Raw genomic sequence first — 19959 nt, forward strand, 5'->3', positions numbered from 1 at the left:
CCCCAATCAGAGACAACGATAAACAGCTGCCTCTGATTGGGAACCATACCAAGCACACCAACATAGAAATAAACAACATAGAACACCCCCAGTCACACCCTGACCTACTATACCATAGAGAACCAAGGTGGTCAGGTCAGAACCAAGGTGGTCTATGGTCAGGGCGTGACAACATGATACATACAAAAGTATGTGGAAACCGCTGCTCAGCCGCAAAGTGGTAGGCCACAAAAGCCACAGAACGGGACCGGCGAGTGCTGAAGCGTGTAGCACGTAAAAATCATCTGCCCTCGCTTGCAACACTCACTACCGAGTTCCAAACTGCCTCTGGAAGCCACGTCAGCACAAGAACTGTTCATTGGGAACTTCATGATATTTCTCCATTGCCGAGCAGAATGAATCACGCTTCACCATCTGGCAGTCCGACGGACAAATCTGGGTTTGGCGGATGCAAGAAGAACGCTACCTACCCGAATGCATAGTGTCAACTGTAAAGTTTGGTGGAGGAGAAAAATGGTCTGGGGCTGTTTTTCAAGGTTCTAGCTAAGCCTCTTAGTTCCAGTAAGGGAAATCTTAACGCTACTGCATACAATGACATTCTAGACGATTCTGTGCTTCTAACTTTGTGGCAACAGTTTGGGGAAGGCCCTTTCCTGTTTCAGCATGACAATGCCCCTGTGCACAAAGCGAGGTCCATACAGAAATGGTTTGTCGATATCGGTTTGGAAGAACTTGACTAGCCTGCACAGAGCCCTGACCTCAACACCTTTGGGATTAATTGGAATGCAGACTGCGAGACAGGTTTAATCGCCCAACATCAGTGCCCGACCTCACTTATGCTCTTGTGACTGAATGGAAGCAAGTCCCCGCAGCAGTGGAAAGCCTTCCTAGAAGAGTGGAGACTGTTATAGCAGTAAAGGGGGAACCAACTCCATATTAATGACCATGTGTTTGGAATGAGAAGTTCGATGACCACGTGTCCACATACTTTTGGTCATGTAGTGTATATATAAAAAGTTAGAGCCACTGTGGAAGGCCTCCTTAGTGGTGCACCGGTCTAAGGCACTGCATTGCAGTGACCGGGAGACCCATGAGGCGGTGCACATTTGGCCAAGCGTCATCCGGGTTAGGGGACGGTTTGGACGGCCAGATTTCCTTGTCCCATCGCTCACTAGTGGCGGGCTGGACGCCTGCAAGCTGCTGACAGCTAGATGGTGTTTCCTCTGACACATTGGTGTGGCTGGCTTCCGGTTTAAGCGATCAGTGTGTCAAGAAGCAGTGCGGCTTGGCAGGGTCGTGTTTAGGAGGACGCATGGCTCTCGACCTTCACCTCTCCCGAGTCCGTAGGAAAATTGCAGCGATGGGAAAAGACTAACTACCAATTGGATATCACAAAAAAATGTATACATTGGAGATTTATGCTTGTGGTCTTGTGACTATTTTGAGAAATAATTTGAAAGTTCTCTGAATCATACTAGACACCTTAATAATGCATCATATATTACTTATTTGTTGATAAGTACAACTTTAACTTCTCTAGAGCCTATAAAGTACAAACGTAGTAATTTTATGTCAAAATGCATATCAAATGAGATTTTGTTTTACTACAATGTAAAAACTATTTAAACTGAGCCATGTTGGTTTAAAAAGCTGACTCTTCCAAATGAAAAATTGATCCCTATTGTGAAGGGATTAAATAGGTTAACTGTACTTAGGGTGAGGTTAGATGCCTTGGATTATACTCCTAGCACATGGAGGCAATATTGACTTTACACTGTAACCTGATAGATAAAAGCACTTCATCATTTCCCATTTGTTACTTTTTCTTTTGTAACTAAACTGAACCAAAATATGAACGCAACATGCAACAATTTCAATGTTTTTGCTGAGTTCATTACAGTTCATATAAGGAAATCAGCCAATTTAAATAAATCAGCTCTAGTCTATGGATTTCACATGACTGGGCAGGGGCGTAGCCATGGGTGGGGCTGGTAGGGCATAGGCCCACCAATTTGGAATCCAGGTCCAGTCAATCCGAATGAGTTTTTCCCCACAAAAGGGCTTTCTTGCAGACAGAAATACTCCTCAGCACCTAAAAGAACAAAATGCTCACTAACAGGGATGTAAACATATTTCGGCACAACATTTTTTAGAAATAATATTTTTGTGCATATGGAACATTTCTGGGATCTTTTATTTCAGCTCATGAAACATGGGACCAGCACTTTACATGTTGCATTTATATTTTTGTTCAGTATAATTATTGGTGTTTGTGTGACTGTGTGTGACTGTGTGTGACTGCCTGCATGCATGAAATGGCCCCCCCATAGATATATTTTTTAATGAACAGTTTACTGTCACATGGATGTGAACATTCTCATGATCTCTTTGAAGAAGTCGACAGATTAGAAGGTGAAGAGACGGACCTTTTGTTTTTTGTTCTTCCCAAAAGCCACATTAAAAAGGATTTGGTTGATGTCGACCAAAAGACAACCACAAAGGTCAACAAAGATTTACCTCAGAGAATCAATGGGTGTTTGATATTTAACATCAAAAACAGATTTGTCTTTATAGTGCAGAATGTGCACTTTACTGAAGTCTTTTCACGTGACTCACCCAGTCAGATGTCAGTGGCAGATATTAGATGTTCGTACACGCTGATAACTCCTGCTTCCATCTGCAGGCTCGTTACTGGTAAATTATAATATGATTATATTATGATATAATTATACTAATATGACACCATGGTGCGCATCATTAACGATTAACCCACACTCGGTGTAATTCAATGAGGAAAATGACCGTCCGTGTGGAGCAAAACCTAAGCTATTTGGTAATAATAGTCCACGCCTTGACCCATAGCTGAGGATGGGGTCTTGATCCACATATTACCATGGAATCTTCATGTATTTTCAACTGAACTGAGTAGATAGGACTTGAGGAAACAGACTAAAGAAGTCATGTTGGTTATGAAATATCTTGTCATTTTTGGTAAAGAATAGAAGGTGCAGTTACTGTTTTGAGTAAGACTATGAAAATGATAAGAGCAAATAAAGGCCAAGCTATAAAGTTTTGTTTATTACGGCCCTGTGAAGGCGACAGATTTGAAATATGGTGTGAATGTGTGGTTATCTGTGTGTGTTCAAGCAAGGGTTTACAACCATTATATCAGAAGGGCAGTGACTCAAGAGAAAAGTTTTAAATCATACATCATTGTGTGCACAAAGCAATGCTTGATTGTTGTTCTCAATAAAAAATTTATAAAAATGATGTATGCCTACAATATATTCCATACAGTATTAAAAAAACATGGAACATACTACCTGAAGCATAATGTTTGTTCATTGTGAGGTATAACACAAGCAAGCCACACTCTTTCGTGATGAAAGCTTTTGAAAAGAGGAACTGAAAAAAAGGAAGGATTAATGTCGTCTGGTTGGCGCTAATTAATGATTAACTGTGTTGTACTGTTTACACTGCGTAGCCTTACTCTCACCCAAAATGCGCCAATCAGGATTAAGAAAAGAGGAGCTGAGTGGATGTTAGTATTTTATCTCCATTATTCAGACATTCTTGAAAATGTAACATTTTAAATATCAGCACTAGCCCAGTGTTGATATAAAAAAATTTATGCATGTAATGCAGGCCTACTGTTGCTTACAAGTGAAACCAAAACTTCATATCTATCATCAAAACAGAATCATAGATGTACACTAGGTGGGTCTCTTTTCCTATAATGGCACATCTGCAGTCAACCTGGTCTCAGAGCATTTTGTATCATTATGTACGTAAATCTAGGACACTCCATTTAGGTTAAACTCAGCAAAAAAAGAAATGTCCCTTTTTCAGGACCCTCTCTTTCGAAGATAATTCGTAAAAATCAAAATAACTCACAGATCTTCATTGTAAAGGGTTTAAACACTGTTTCCCATGCTTGTTCAATGAACCATAAACAATTAATGAACATGCACCTGTGGAATGGTCATTAAGACACAAACAGCTTACAGACGGTAGGCAATTAAGGTCACAGTTATGAAAACTTAGGACACTAAAGAGGCCTTTCTACTGACTATGAAAAACACCAAAAGAAAGATGCCCAGGGTCCCTGCTCATCTGCATGAACGTGCCTTAGGCATGCTGCAAGGAGGCATGAGGACTGCAGATGTGGCCAGGGCAATAAATTGCAATGTCCATACTGTGATACATCTAAGACAGTGCTACAGGGAGACAGGACGGACAGGTGATCGTCCTCGCAGTGGCAGACCACGCGTAACAACACCTGCACAGGATTGGTACATCCGAACATCACACCTGCGGGACAGGTACAGGATGGCAACAACAACTGCCCGAGTTACATCAGGAAAGCACCATCCCTCCATCAGTGCTCAGACTGTTCGCAATAGGCTGAGAGAGGCTGTTCTGAGGGCTTGTAGGCTTGTTGTAAGACAGGTCCTCACCAGACATCACCGGCAACAACGTCACCTATAAGCACAAACCCACCATCGCTGGACCAGACAGGACTGGCAAAAAATGCTCTTCACTGACGAGTCGCGGTTTTGTCTCACCAGGGGTGATGGTCGGATTCGCATTTATCTTTGAAGGAATGAGTGTTACACCGAGGCCTGTGCTCTGAAGCGGGATCGATTTGGAGGTGGAGGGTCCATCATGGTCTGGGGCAGTGTGTCACAGCATCATCGGACTGAGCTGGTTGTGCCTTGGTGGAAGAGTGGGATAACATCTCACAGCAAGAACTGGCAAATCTGGTGCAGGCCATGAGGAGGAGATGCACTGCAGTACTTAATGCAGCTGGTGGCCACACCAGATACTGACTGTTACTCTTGACCCCCCTTTGTTCAGGGACACATTATTCAATTTCTGTTAGTCACATGTCTGTGGAACTTGTTCAGTTTATGTCTCAGTTGTTGAATCTTGTTATGTTCATACAAATATTTGCACATGTTAAGTTTGCTGAAAATAAACACAGTTAACAGTGAGAGGACGTTTCATTTTTTGCCGAGTTTGTTATATTTTGATTGATATTTTACGAATTACAATTCATATTATATGCTACGAATTTATAAATATACAATATGTTACGAATATGAAAAACATATATGTTACGAATTTTAGCTAGGCTTAGGATTAGGGTTAAGGGTCAGGTTAAATTTAGGAGTTAGATTAAAGGGTTATGGTTAGGGTTAGGGGAAGGGTTAGCTAGAATAGTTAAGGTTAGGGGAAGGGTTAGCTAACATGCTAAGTAGTTACAAAGTAGCTGGAAAGTAGTAAGTCGTTAAAAAGTTGCTAATTAGCTAAAATGCTGAAGTTGTCCGTGATGAGATTTGAACTCACAACCTTTGGGTTGCTAAATGCCCGACCAACCACCCTACTTTCATTTTTGCCTTCAGTAACCATCGGTCTTATGTAACCATACCAAACGTAACACAAAATAATTTGGAGTGTTCCGGATTTCATTTACTATGTTACGTCTAGTCTATGAGACCAGGCTGGTAGTCTTTCATCTGTACTGACTGTGAATTGGAAGATATGGATTTGGAAGGTGCACTACTGAGAGACAATTTCATGCTCTTGCAAGTGTCATTTCTGTAGAAATGTGATAGCTTGAGGCAAGCTTATCTCATTGTCTCTGTCCACATTCAATGTTTGATTTTCAAACACAGGTTGTATTTAAGAAGGTTTGTTTCTCTTTGAGCATTCATTTGACTTATGCAGAAAACATAATTCATATGCTTATTAAGAAAAACCTTCAAAGATCCTATTTAGCCGATTTAGAAAAGCTCTGCTGCATCTCATAAGCCTGGCAAGTGTGGATATGCAGAATTACACAGAGCTCAAATATGTAGGCTCTGCTTCCAATTGGTCCACCCACAGCAAACACCATCAAAGTAAATTAATCACACACTCCTCTCACAGCCAGCCACACTCTTTTGAGGAAGACTAAGGAGCACTTTCCTGTTTAAGTCATAGTGCTTATTTTGCACAAACGAGGGGTGAGTGGGGTGATATTGAACACAGTGCTGAGACTAGACATAAATTCTGCACAATTGCCTCGTGCGCCTGCAGCTGATCTTCACCAGTCCAAGCTTCCAAGTCTGTCATCCTTCCGGCCTGACCCATGGGGTAATATACTGTACAAGTCTGAGCTGAATATATCACACAGCCGCTCCAAAGCCCTTTCATTATAGGGAACTAGGTTTAATGGTTGGTGAATGATCATATCAGAGATTCATGACCCCAGTCTGTCATTGTGCTCCTCTTTAAAGGAAATCCATATTTGCAGCAGAACTGGTTAATAGACGGCTATGGACAAAGCACTTAAGGCTTAATGCTGATAGATGATCTATAGGCCAGTCTAGGCAATAAAACAGATTGGAACCGTCCCTAGTGTAAATCAGAAGGTTGTAGGCTCTAGACCCCGGTAGGACAGTGCGGTATTGGAGCACAGAATGGGGACAATAGCAGCTGACTCATAACCTGACAAGGGCCGTCATACAGTAGCTTTGAATCATGGCTGTTGTTGCTGGATTGAACACCTTAGAACCTCGTATTGTATTCCCAGTAGGAGTCAACAGAATCACATGATGAGCAGTGTTATGATTCACACAACTGAATATCAAAGGACTAATAATGCGACATCGACAATTTCTATAGAAATGTCCCCGCCTGAGGGCATGTTTAATGTTCTGAGAGCCATTTGCATGAATGGAAATATGATGGTGAACTGATCATTAGCTTTAAGTTTGCCTTAATGTTAACTGCCAAATGATATAACAGAGAAAAATGTTATATTGCAAAAGGTGACAGATTTTTTACCGCTTTTTCTCCCCAATTTTGTGGTATCCAATTGGTAGTTACAGTCTTGTCCCATCGCTGCAACTCCCGTACGGAATCGGGAGAGGCAAAGGTCGAGAGCCATGCGTCCTCCGAAATATAACCCTGCCAAGCCGCAGTGCTTCTTGACACACTGCTCAATTAACCTGGAAGCCAGCCGCACCAATGTGTCAAAGGAAACACCGTAAAACGGTCAGCGTGCATGCGCCCGGCCCGCAACAAGGAGTCGCTAGAGCGCGATGGGACAAGGTCATGCCAGCCGGCCAAACCCTCCCTTAACCCGGACGACGCTGGGTCAATTGTGTGCTGTCTCATGGGTCTCCCGGTTGTGGCCAGCTGCGACACAGCCTGGGATCGAACCCGTATCTGTAGATGCCTCAAGCACTGCGATGCAGTGCCTTAGACCGCTGCGCCACTCGGGAGGCCCTTTAATTGTATATTTCTGCTATAAAATAAACTTACTGTGTGGTCCACAGGAGGTTGGTGGCACCTTAATTGGGGAGAGCGGGCTCGTGGTAGTGGCTAGACCGAAATAGGTAGAATGGTATCAAATACATCAAACGCTGATGCCATTCCATTTGTGTTGTTCTGGCCATTATTATGAGCCGTCCTCCCCTCAGCAGCCTCCACCTCCTAGGCACCTACCTCGAGGGAAATTACAGCCCCTCCCCGTTCCACAGCGGCCCTGGACTCACCTCTCGGTGGATTTCCTTACGGATCTCCCGCCGTCTCAGGGGAACACGGCGATCCTGGTCGTTGTGGACAGGTTCTCTAAGTCCTGCCGTCTGCTCCCTTTGCCCGGTCTTCCTACGGCCCTGCAGACCGCGGAGGCCCTGTTCACCCACGTCTTCCGGCACTACGGGGTGCCCGAGGACATCGTATCTGATCGGGGTCCCCAGTTTACGTCCAGGGTGTGGAAATCGTTTATGGAGAGGCTGGGGGTCTCGGTCAGCCTGACCTCGGGGTTCCACCCGAGAGTAATGGGCAGGTAGAGCGCATTAACCAGGATGTGGGCAGGTTCCTGCGGTCGTATTGCCAGGACCGGCCAGGGGAGTGGGTGCAGTTCGTGCCATGGGCCGAGATGGCCCAGAACTCTCAGCGCCACTCCTCCACTAACCTGTCACCCTTCCAGGTGGTGCTGGGGTATCAGCCGGTACCTGGTGCCATGGCAACAGAGCCAGACAGAGGCTCCTGTGGTGGAGGCATGGGTCAAGCGCTCTCAGGAGACCTGGAACGCGGTCCAGGAATGTTTAAGGAGGGCTAGCGAACGACACAAGGAGAGCGCTGACCGCCACCGCAGTGACGCCCCCGTGTTTAACCCGGGGGATAGAGTCTGGCTCTCGACTCGGAACCTGCCTCTCCGCCTGCCCTGCCGGAAGCTGGGTCCGCGGTTTGTGGGGCTGTTTAAAGTCCTGAGGAGGATAAACGAGGTGTGTTACAGGTTACAACTTCCTTCGTATTACCGCATTAACCCCTCGTTTCATGTGTCTCTCCTCAGGCCGGTGGTAGCTGGTCCGCTGCAGGACAGTGAGGTGCTGGAGGCCCCCCCGCCCCCCCTGGACATCGGGGGGATCCCGGCGTACACAGTCCGAGCCATCCTGGACTCCCGACGTCGGGTAGGGGGCCTGCAGTACCTCGTGGACTGGGAGGGGTACGGTCCGGAGGAGAGGTGCTGGGTTCCGGCGGCGGACGTTCTGGACCCCTCTATGCTGCTGGATTTCCACCGTCGCCTCGCCCTCCGGGTCAGGGGAGGGGTACTGTCACAGGATCCAACGAAAGTGGCGCCCCTCCTTGGTCGGGCGGCGCTCGGCGGTCGTCGTCGCCGGCCTATTAGCTGCCACCGATCGTTGTTTCTGTGTCTTTTAGTTTTGTCTGTCTGTTCCGCACCTGTTTTGTGTATGTCATTAGTGGGGGCTTATTTAATGTGTGTTTTCAGTTGGGATTTTGTGCGGGATTGTTTATTGTCCACGTTGTGTTTTCCGACAGTTTTTGTCTAAGGATTTACCGGGCTGCGCTCCTTGCCTTTTGTGCCGTGGAATATATAATTTTGTGTTTTATGGGAAAGTGTTTCTCCCAGGCAAACTTTGTGTAGCACCCTGTGCTTTTCGGCGTTTGTGTGTGTCAGTTTATTAAAAGACACTCACCTCCAGCACCTCTGTCTCCTGCATCTGATTCCGCCTCTACGCCAGTCCAAATCAGTCGTGACAGTCACATCCGCCAAATACAACGTGTAGACCTTACAATGCAGTTTTAAAAAAAAGTGTTAAGAAAGTATTTACTAAAATAAACTGAAGAAAAAATAATTAAATTTAAAAACAAATAATTAAGGTGCAACTATAAAATAACAGTAGCGAGGCTATATACAGGGGGTACCGGTACAGAGTCAACATGCGGGGGCACAGGTTAGTCGAGGAAATTGAGGTAATATGTACATGTAGGTAGAGGTAAAGTGACTATGCATGGATAATAAACAGTAGCAGCAGTGTAAAAATGGGGGGGGGGGGGAGGGGTGCAAATAGTCCAGGGAGTCATTTGATTAGCTGTTCAGGAGTCTTATGGCTTGGGGGTAGAAGTCATTAAGAAGCCTTTTGGACCTAGACTTGGTGCTCCGGTACCGCTTGCCGTGCAGTAGCAGAGAGAACAGTCTATGACTAGGGTGGCTGGAGTCTTTGGCAATGGTGTAGAGGTCCTGGATGGCAGGAAGCTTGGCCCCAGTGATGTACTGGGCCATACGCACTACCCTCAGTAGTACCTTGCGGTCAGAGGCCGAGCAGTTGCCATACCAGGCTATGATGCAACCAGTCAGGATGCTCTCGATGGTGCAGCTGTAGAACCTTTTGAAGATCTGAGGACCCATGCCAAATATTTTCAGTCTCCTGAGGGGGAATAGGGGTTATCATGCCCTCGTCAGGAATGTCTTGGTGTGTTTGGACCATGATAGTTTGTTGGTGATGTGGACACCAAGGAACTTGAAGCTCTCAACCTGCTCCATTACAGCTCCGTCGATGAGAATGGGGGCGTGCTCGTCCTCCTTTTCCTGTAGTCAGATCGGTAGTCATTTAGGTAGGTTACCTTGGTGTTCTTGGGACAGGGACTATGGTGGTCTGCTTTAAACATGTTGGTACTAAAGACTCGGTCAGGGACAGATTGAATATGTCAGTGAAGACACTTGCCAGTTGGTCAGTGCATGTTCAGAGTACACGTCCTGGTAATCCGTCTGGACCTGCGGCCTTGTGAATGTTGACCTGTTTAAAGGTCTTACTCACATCGGCTATGGAGAATGTGATCACACAGTTGTCCGGAGCAGCTGATGCTCTCATGCATGCTTCAGTGTTGCGTGCCTCGAAGCATAGAAGTTATTTAGCTTGTCTGGTAGGCTTGTGTCACTGGGCAGCTCGCAGCTGTGCTTCCCTTTGTAGTCTGTAATAGTTTGCAAGCCCTGCCACATCCGACTAGCGTTGGAGCCAGGGTAGTACAATTCAATTTTAGTCCAGTATTGATGCTTGCCTGTTTAATGATTTGTCGGAGGGAATAGCGGGATTTCTTATAAGCGTCCGGGTTAGAGTCCCGCTCCTTGAAAGCGGCAGCTCTACCCTTTAGCTCAGTGCAGATGTTGCCTGTAATCCATGGCTTCTGGTTGGGGTATGTACGTACGTTCACTGTGTGGACGACGTCAGATCCACTTATTGATGAAGCCAGTGACTGATGTGGTGTACTCCTCAATGCCATTGAAAGAATCCCGGAACATATTCCAGTCTGTGCTAGCAAAATATTCCTGTAGCTTAGCATCTGCACCATCTGACCACTTCCTTAGTCACTGGTACTTCCTGGTTTAGTTTTTACTTGTAAGCAGGAATCAAGAGGATAGAGTTATGGTCAGATTTGCCAAATGGAGGGAGCGGGAAAGCTTTGTTCGCGTCTCTGTGTGTGGAGTAAAGGTGGTCTAGAGTTTTTTTCCCCTCTGGTTGCACATTAATGTTGGTAGAAATCCATAAAAACGGATTTAAGTTTCCCTGCATTAAAGTCCCTGGCCACTAGGAGTGCCGCCTTTGGATGAGCATTTTCTTGTTTACTTATGGCCTTATAGAGCTCGTTGAGTGCCGTCTTAGTGCCAACATCGGTTGGTGGTGGTAAATAGACAGCTACATTTAATTTTGCATGGACAGGAACAGCGTCAGAACCGGGTAAAACAATGACATACGACAATTAATGCAGAGGCGGGGAACAGAGCTGAGGAACAGACAGATGTAGGAGAGGTAATAACACAGTTGATTGAGTCCAGGTGAGTCCAATGAATCGTTGATGCGCGTGATGAGGGAAGCAGGTGTGCGTAATGATGGTGGCAGGAGTGTGTAATGCTGGGCAGCCTGATGCCCTCGAGCGCCAGGGAGGGAGAGCGGGAGCAGGTGTGACACAACAAACTGTTTGGGCCTACATAAAGGTGTCCCAAAAGCAGAGTCCCAACAGCAGTCCCAACACCTTACCTCTGCTACAGTTCATTCAGCCTCATTTACTGTGTTAAAAAAAAACATAGCTGATATGGCTGACTTGCTTAAACAAATGTGGTTTCTACTGACAATTGAGATGTACAAACTATGGCATAAAGGGACGACAGGCGGATAAGAGGCAATCCGTAATTTCTATTAAGACATTAACGAGCGAGAGACGGACGTAGTCAATATATCTAGTTCAGCACTTTTGAAATGTACAGCGACAGAATTCAGAACATGGGTCGTTCTTACATATAAACAGACAATGAAAGCTCTTACAATATTCAATGATTACATTTCTTTAAAACAGGTTATAGGCAAACAAGAAAACGACGTGTTTACAATACCACGTTGGTGAAAATAGACCCAAATTATTAGGGTGAGGCACATGGGCTACTAACAGCTTACTACACAACATACACTTAGTATTACTTTAGCTACAGTATACATATCTCGCTGGCATCCTATATAATTTGTGACAACTGCTAGCTTGCTAGATTATGAAAGTATGATGTTGACATGATCAGTCCAATCAAAGCTACCGTAGATATAACCTGATTTGATATCATTCTATCTGTGGTCAATGACATTGAGCCTTCTTGGATGGGCACTTCTAATATAACTTTTTGACAGAACCCAAGGGGCTAACATTTTTGAGCTCTAACCTTAGAATTGGGGATGACGTACTGTCCCATGAGTGACAGAAAACTGAGCCAATCATGACAGAAAACAGCCAATCAGGCACAACGCTCTGTATTTTCTGCTGGCTATCCCCAACACCACAGAAAGCACTGAGCTAGGCTGAAACACCTGCATTTTGGAGCTGCCTTACTCAAGAAAGCAAAAAAGAGACCATGTTGGTATGTGGCTTTATTAACTCAATTACATGTTGTTGTTGGGTTTTTTTTACATTGTTTGCAAACTGATATGTGACACGTATTAATCCCCAAATAACAAACAACACAGGCAAGCCCCACCTAAAAGTGTGGGGCTCAAAACCCTGAATGACGGGTCGCCACTGCTATGAGGGCATAGCCATGGTAGCCAAAATAATAGGCCAAAATAATGGCCTACCCAGCTTTTTTTACATGACCCTAAGCAGTGGTGTCAAAAGTACCCACTTGTCATACTTGAGTAAAAGTAAAGATGAAAAATTACTCAAGTTAAAGTCATATTAGGCAAACCAGACTGCACAATTTTATTAATTTTTTCTTACGACAGACGGGCACAGTCAAACACTCAGACATAATTTACAAACCCACTATGTGTTTTGTGAGTCTGTCAGATCAGAAGCAGTAGAGATAAAAAATTGTTATATTGATAGGTACATGAATTGGACCACATTGTTGTCCTGCCTGAGCATTCAAAATGTAAAGAGTACTTTTGGTTGTCTGGGAAAATGTATGGGATTAAAAAGTACATCTTTTCTTTAGGAACGTAGTGGAGTAAAAGTAAAAGTTGTCAAAACTATAAATAGTCTAATAAAAAGCATGAGCTGGAGAAAATTATTTAGTGTAGATGTGCTGACTAATGGTGAATAAACTGTAAGCTATAAAAACAAAGAGAAGGCACAGTGATGCCGAAACATTGGTGGTTTAACCCAGTAAATTACTGTGAGTATATACATAGTGTGCGACTCTTTGTTTTCAAAAATATAAGTAAGTAAAGATACCCCCAAAAACTACTTAAGGAGTACTTTAAAGAATTTCCCTTAAATACTTTACACCACTGCCTTCAACTGCTACTCACTCCGTGACTCTGCTACCACTTATTCAAACAAACGTAGTACTTTTTCAGTTGTAACAGTAATCAAAAGAAAACATAAGCACGAGAACAGGTAGTCTAGCGATATCATGTTCCTTTTTCAGGAGGGGAGCCTACATGCAGCTATTTAGGAAGGCTATATACAGTGGTGGAAAAAGTACCCAATTGTCATACTTGAGTGAAAGTAAAAATACCTTAATAGAAAATGATTCAAGTAAAAGTGAAAGTCACCCAGTAAAATACTACTTGAGTAAAATTCTAAAAGTATTTGGTTTTAAATTTATGTAAGTATCAAAAGTATAAATAATTTCCAATTCCTTATATTAAGCAAACCAGACGGCACCGCTACATTTTTTTTACGGATAGCCAGGGGCACACTCCAACACTCAGACATCTTTACAAAATAAACATTTGTGTTTAGTGAGTCCGCCAGATCAGAGGCAATAGGGATAACCAAGAACGGTCTCTTGATAAGTGTGTGAATTTGACAATTTTCCTGTCCTGCTAACCATTCAAAATGTAACAAGTACTTTTGGGTCTCAGGGAAAATGTATGGAGTACAGAGAATCTTTTCGCCAAAAGATTCAGAGTGACAGGAATGTACTGACGGTCTTCCAGGTATTCATAGATCCATAGTTACATTCGGAACTTCTGTTCTACTTCATACCTTTCAGACCGCCAGTATGGTTGAAAGTGTGGATGCCATCAAGGTTGCGAGGAATAGCACTACTAACTTCTGATTAATGCGCCGGTGCCACTCGAAGAATGGCAAAGCCCATGGTGTGGCAGGATGTGAAATTTTGAAAACGTGCAGGGCGACGATCAGGTAGCAGCTGCGCATATCTCATTCAGGGGGACGCCTATCAGCACAGCCCAGGATGTGGCGACATATCACACGTTCTGGGACAGGGAGCTCTACACCCTTGTAGGCCTGAGCGATGATATCCACAACCCAGTGTGAAAGCCTCTGCTTGGACAATGGAAGGCCTTTTGACTTCCCACCGAAGCACAGAAACAGCTGGTCTGACTTCCTGTAGTGCTCCGAGGCTTGCATATAGTGTTTGAGGGAACGGACTCGACACAGGACATTTGCTCGCTCCTCCTTCGCATTCTGGAAAGGAGGGGGGCAGTAGGCCGCCAGTTCGATGGCTTGATTGATGTGAAGGGATGATAAAACCGTAGGTAAAAAGGCTGTATTGGGCCATAAGGTCACGCCTAGGTCGTCTGCCTTCCATCGTAAGCAGACAGGACTCACATAGAGCGTGTGGAACTCACTCACACGTTTCGCTGATGAAATAGCTAAGAGGAAAGCCATTTTCAGAGATAACAATTTTATGTCCATCTCCTCCGTATGCTCAAAGGGAGGTTGTGTAAAATCCTCCAATACTAGTGGCAGATCCCAGGATGCTCCGCGGATGGCCCTGGAAGGATGCAGCCGGCGGACACCTTGTAAGAATTGGCAGATGATGTAGTGGGCCCCTGCCAATTTTCAATCAATGCATAAATGGTTAGCCGATATAGCCATGTACTCTTATAATCTCCTGCCGGCACAGCCAGAAGAGGACTGGCCACCCCTCAGAGCCTGGTTCCTCTCTAGGTTTCTTCCTAGGTTCCTACCTTTCTAGAGAGTTTTTCCTAGCCACATGCTTCTACATCTGCAATGCTTGCTGTTTGGAGTTTTAGGCTGGGTTTCTGTATAGCACTTTGTGACATCTGCTGATGTAAAAAGGGCTTTATAAATACATTTGATTGATTGATATTTTGACAAGGTTAGCATCGGAGTATTTGGCCAACACACACACACACACACACACATTAGCTGGTGGGCTAAGTCAGCACAAGACAAGGAAGACCGATATCCTCTGATAAAAGGGATAGGTAGGGGAAAGCTGTCACACAGCCTTGGAGGGTGAATTTCACACTCTGACCCACAGGTCACAGACTGTTGGTGGCAGACTGACAATACACACAACTCACAGAGTTTATCTTACACTACCGGGACCTGGGAAGATGCAATCCAAAGAACGGGAGCAGTGGAGCAGTCAACTTGCGCGATGTGGCTAAGCTAACTTTGCAAGAAGAAATAAGAGAGTGCATAGTCTAACGTATCGTTTTTGGGGGGACTATTAGTAAAATATAATTGAGTTTATTAACTATAGCTAACCGATTACTGTTCTCTTAATACATTTTATAATTTCACATGGGCAAGAGAGAAATAGTAGCTAGTTCGATATATACAGTATATTTTATATTTTTCGCAAAATGCCAACCCGCTTGCTAATGTTAGCTAGCTACTGTAGATCAATAAATCAGATTCTGCATGTGCCAGAAAAATAGCGAACAGTAGCTAGCTAATCATTCAGGACAGCACATCTGAGAAAGTACAGGAGGTATTTGTTTACTTGGAGAGCTAGAACACGGATGAGCATATACGAACAGAGTTTGCATAAATGAATGTGCTGCACTGTTACACCTCAAATGAGCTAGAACCAGGTGTTGGAACTGAAATTATTTTACAATCGTTTTGTTTTGAACAGAACCATTATCAGGCAGACATTGGAATTCGTTTCTGAGTGATAGTGAGGACAAAGCAGGTTTCCCCAACTTGCGGGATGAAATTGGCCCATGGGCGGTTTTATTTGGCCCTCCGCTCAAGAAAAAAAGGGACGTGGCTGAATCTAGTTGATGTTCCCTTGGATAAAGGGAATGTATGACTCTCCTTTTCTCTGTTTGTTTTTGTTCTCTTCACCAGGATAGTGAGATGGGGGGAAGTCCAGGCACAAAAACAAATTACTATCCGGTGAAACACTTCAGTATTCGCTGTGCTGTGGCTATTGGTTCGTTAGCTTCACAATTTATTTTTCTAAGCTGCGCTCGCATTCTACACATGGTGTATTTCTTTATAATTTTTTCTATGAGGGGATAGGCATGCTCAACATGATCTTCCAGGACGCAATCAAAGGCACTAGTTCTAAGTAAGAGGACTCTTAGTCCTGACACAATTCCAGTTTTTGCCCAGAGACTGCTAAGGTCTTTGTCAATTATGTCCTCCATCTTTGTTACCATCACCCTCAGCAGTGGAGATGGCTCCACCAGCCTAGCATCATCAGTGTAGTGCTTCCTTTTGATAAAGGTTGGTGATCCTCAATTACGTGGACGATTGACTGATTTGTTCCCCGACCAGGACCCAGGTCCTGTCAGAGACGGGTGGTCAGAAGATCCTTCTGGTTGATGTAAGCCACCACTGTGGTGTTGTCCATTCTCACCAGGGCATGTCTTCCCTTCAGATGGAAGGAAAGACCGCAGGGCCAGCAGTACAGCTTGGAGCTCTAATGTATTGATGTGCCTGCCGCTCCGAAGGTGTAGCAAACAGCCGCTGGCCAACCTGCCCTTGGTCACACCCCCCCAGCTGATCTAGGAGGCGTCTGTGCTGACCAGCTCTTGGCGGCACATCCTCAGCATCTCCACCCCACCTGAGAGAAAGGAGCGACAGTGCCACCTCAACAATGCGCTGAGGCACTGTGCGGTCACCCACAGCAGCCGGTGACGGTGGCGCTTCGGGTGCAGCCAGTGGGAGTTGAACCACCATTGAAGAGGCCGGAGATGGAGCAGGCCCAGGGGAATCAGCAACGAGGGCGCCGTCAGCGAACCCAACAGGCGTTGGCAGGTCAGGGCGGATACCACCCGTCTCTGACAGGACCTGGGTCCTGGTCGGGGAACAAATCAGTCAATCGTCCACGTAATTGAGGATCAACAATCCTCGGGGCGTGAGAAGTGCCAGGACAGCGTCCATGAAAGTGAAAGTGTGGGGTGCCACGGAGAGGCCGAAGGGAAGAACCATGAACCGTCGTTTGGGTGCAGGTGGGTGGCGGCGGTCCGTCTGCCTTGGACCCGGGGCCTGAGGAGGCGGCTTGAACCGTCTCAGGGTCTCCCGGTCCCTACGAACCTTATCGGTCCGCTCCAGAATGTCATCAACCCCTGGGACAAACGTCAGTCCTGGGGTGATGGGGAGAGTGGCAAATGTTCTCTGGAGAGCAGCTGGCAGATGGGATTGGGTCAGCCAGAGACGTCCATTGGCGCGGGCCACATCCCTCTGGAGCAGGGAAAGCAGGCGTGCCCTCCTGCAGCCGGGGCAACAGAGTCTGCAGGTAGGCCTGCAGCAGCATGGCTGCATTGGTAAGGCGGCCAAGAGAGCAGAGGGACCCAAATGTGGCTTTCAAGTCTGCATCAAAGACTCTGTGGGGGTCCCGGCTTCAGTTCTGGGTTCCGCCCTATAATCTCCCAGTCCGGGAGGACCATGGCAGCGATCATGGTGTCCATGGTCGGGTACTCCCAGAGGCCGAGTGACTCTGCGCCCGCTACATAACTCCATGGTCCATTCTCTGCTGAGTCGGAAGCGCCCCCTGGAAGAGGCCCAGCTCTCCTGCAAGGCCGCACGGAACTCAGCAGAGATGGGGACAGATGGAGAGTCATCACTTTCCACCAGTTTGATGTCCAGTGCAGTGGCTACCTGAGTGAGTAGGCTCCTGATGGCCTGTCAGCCCCACTCACAGTGGTGAACAGTGCCAGCATCATCCCCCAGGAACAGCCTATCACTGGCCAACAGGGAACAGCTGTCGTCGCCATTTAAGCTATCAACCTCCTGACACAGGGCATGCACCCTCCATTCAAGGAGGTTCCAGCGGTCCGACTCTTGCCCCCGTTCAGGACTGGCAGCAGATGGGCTCTGCCTGCGGTGGCTCCGGCCATGCTTCCTGGTAGGGGTACTGGGCCCAGTAGAGGGACTAACAGCTTGCTGGCACACCACTCCTGAGGGAGGGAGCTCGTCCCCAGCCAGAGCCCGAGTCTGGCCGACCCACTCGCGCATGCGTAGGCGTTCTGAGAACACCACACAAAATAAGCATCCAGTAGGGGGCTCCACCGCCCTCTCCACGTGGCTTCAACCCAGGCAGTGCAAACACCAGGTATGCGGATCCCCAGGGGGGATGCCTACATCACACTTGCCACAAAGGGAAGCCATAAGCTCAGCCAAGCCAACAAGGCCATGGAGCAGGGGTCCGATGCCCTGGGAGAGCTTATGACGTGACCCGCTTGGAGGAATAGGAACCCGGTGAGGGATAAATTACCCAGTACCTCTGCAAAAAATGGGACCCGTGTGGGAAAGCAGGCAGACAAAAAAACTGCAACCAGGTAATGGATTTGATTTATTTGTTTTTTGTTTTGCAATATTACCTAGCCGGTTTAATATCCAAGCAGTAAAAACTGCACCATATGATGGAGTAACTCCGTTAAGGAACTCCAGAGTTAATGTCTCAACGTAGTGGAAAGCCCCCCACGATACTCTTACACTCTGCAGGGGAAAGAACAAGAAAAACAAACCGCAGGGTAATTAGCAGAGAACAGCATGTTAAAGCAATTCACAACACACACATAGAACAAGCCAGTTGGCAAGTTGTGTAAGATAAATTATAGTTTATGGCAGCAAGAGCCACCATACTAATGGATGCACATGGAGTCGTAGTGTAACGCTAACGAAACCACGGGCGGAAAATACAGATCAACCGGTGCAGCGAGTGGAGCACTCAAGAGGAGGGGCTGGCCATGTGGCCAGCTTCTCCAGGCTGCAAACAGCTAGTGAGTATACTTCCACGCAATATATTACACTTACCAGTGACTTACCAAGCGAACTTCAGAAAGTTTGTACCTCAAACCATACGGACGTCCACCGAGAAAATGAAAGAGAACGTGTGTCGTTGCCATGGGGTCTATATATAGGGGTGGACCCCAGCCGTGACACAGGTGTACACGGAAGTAAATCTGTAAATCCTCACCTCGGATGTATCCCTCCGCCGCGGAGTGATATCAATATATTGGAGTGATCCAATATAGTGAAACAACCAATGGTGCGGGCAAGGTACCAATGGAGGGTACTAGGGATGGCAGGATAATTTTTCCTGCAGGAATGGAAGGACTGTTGTGGTACAGCTGTATTCCAAGTTGTTTCATCTCCACAGAGAATCTCTGCCCTCTCTTATAACTCTGCACACTGCAATGTAGTCTGAAGAAGTCCTTTAGATGTGGAGGTAGTGACTCCATGCCCTCCAACATTGAATCTTATTTTGTTCTACAAATTATAAAGAGTATAGATGCATGATGAAATCACCATATAATTGTATAATCAATCCTATTGTTGTCTATTAGAAGTCAAAATGTGTGTTATTCCAATCTTTAAGATGACGACGTACTTGGTTTTGATGGCTCTTAGTCTTGTGGCATGCCTGCTTTGCATTTGGCGGTTGTTTTTTTGTGATTTTAACAGCTTATTTTCCAGGAACTGTATTCTCTTAAAAAAGTAACTTCTGTAGGAGATTAACTTTGTGATATTTTTGTTTCAATGTGTGTGCAATTAATCACTGTGGATGTATTATTATTATTATTATTATACTATAGACCTCCTTCAATTGGATGATGGCCCCCTCCTGCATGACACCTGTGGTACATGCTGCTTCCTTTGACACCTGAGCTTCCTGTATGCTCGTGAGGACGCCTTCTGCCACCTCTGTCACCTGACAGACCACCTCCTGCAGACCACCTGAACTAAATTCAGCATCTGCTGATTCTTCTGCTGGAGCTGGGTCTACGCTCTCTTTCTCACCTAAAACTCATATATCTGCTTCCCTGTCCTCTCCTTCAAAAATAGACAATTCAAGACTTTAAACCTGTTGTATTGATATAAAACAGTAACGATGCATCTTTAATTTCTACGAACTTTGTAGATGGCTTACTTCTTTTTCAACTAAGCCGTGCATCTGTTGCAGATTGAGGGGGTGGATTCCAGCTATTTATTCTGGTAGGT

Source organism: Salmo salar, chromosome 06 (assembly GCF_965601325.2).
Source record: "Salmo salar chromosome 06, fSalSal1, whole genome shotgun sequence".
In the NCBI taxonomy this organism is placed as follows: Eukaryota; Metazoa; Chordata; class Actinopteri; order Salmoniformes; family Salmonidae; genus Salmo; species Salmo salar.